Source organism: Bidens hawaiensis, unplaced genomic scaffold, assembly GCF_021521415.1.
Source record: "Bidens hawaiensis isolate Kalapana, Puna unplaced genomic scaffold, B.hawaiensis_p1.1 tig00013250_1, whole genome shotgun sequence".
Classification (NCBI taxonomy): domain Eukaryota; kingdom Viridiplantae; phylum Streptophyta; class Magnoliopsida; order Asterales; family Asteraceae; genus Bidens; species Bidens hawaiensis.
In genome coordinates, this window is record NW_027492120.1 from 184,884 (window position 1) to 186,166 (window position 1,283).

Sequence of the window (1,283 nt, forward strand, 5' to 3'; positions counted from 1 at the left end):
TTATTTTAGATGTACGGGAATTAACAATTCATACCAGTTACCAATTCATACTAATTTTATACTCTAGCTTGAAATATGGTGTAGATTTAAACATATCAATTTTAATTATATTGTAATTAATCGTGTTTAAAATATTATATCACCTAACCTAACTAAAACACGTATTATAAGAATCTTTATAAAAACGTAAATACATTAATTAATTAACAATAATAATTTATTGGTTACCTTAATTAAAACATGGTAATTAAAAAATTATAATAAAGACATATTAAATTGGTCAAATGTATTAAAGATTCTATAATGCACGTGAGCACCGGATTATTAACTATATAACCTATTTTTGTAAGTGGTCAAGAACTCGAATTCCAAAATTGTTCAGAAAAATAATTTTTATTATTCACTTAAGGAATTTAGTTGAAATTGACATTAAATTCACAATAACTTGAAATATTTAGAAGAAACTAATATTTTTTTTATTTAATGCATGAATATTGAATAATTATGAAATGAGTTTATATTTATGGATGGTATTCAAAAAAATAAAAAGGGTTGAAAAAAATTAGTCAAATTTCGAATGAGAATTATGTTTAGATATGTAAATTTTATTTAAACCTATTCAATATAAATGGTCAAATTGAGTCATGTTGGTGCATAATGTCAGTAGTTCATAGTCTAGTGTCTGTAATCGAGTCTGTAATGTTAATTATGTTTTATATATGTCTTAAGCGAAGTTGTTAACAAGTTCGCCTAGGCGAACTTGTTAGACAAGCGAAGTTATGGACAACTTCGCCTGAACATGCCAGGCGAAGTTGTCATGTATTTATATACGAGGTTACGGCTTGGTTTTGAGTTAATCGTTTGTTAATCGTTTTGGTTGTTCGAGTTGTTACGAGAGCCGTAACGTGTGTCTGTACTAGTGATATCGTATCATGTGTTTGAGTTATAATATAACGTGTTCGTTTATCGTATCGTGTTTGTTTGATTCGTGTGTTCTACGCTCGTAACGATCTACGCAGGGATTCCGCACCTGAGTTGATCGAGATATCTCGTGAGATCCGTCCAGGGAACCTACAGTTGGTATCAGAGCATTTGCTCGATTGTGTGGTTCGGGATATTCACGCGGGTGTAGAAATCGTCCCGTTTCGACTATTCGCGGGACGTGTTTTCTGTGTTTTTGAGTCAATCTTACCTCCTACCACCGTATTCAAGCCTTTGCACCGTCAAAAACCTCGTAAAATCCAGATTTCAGATCTGCAAAAACTTCCGTGTTCATCAGGCGA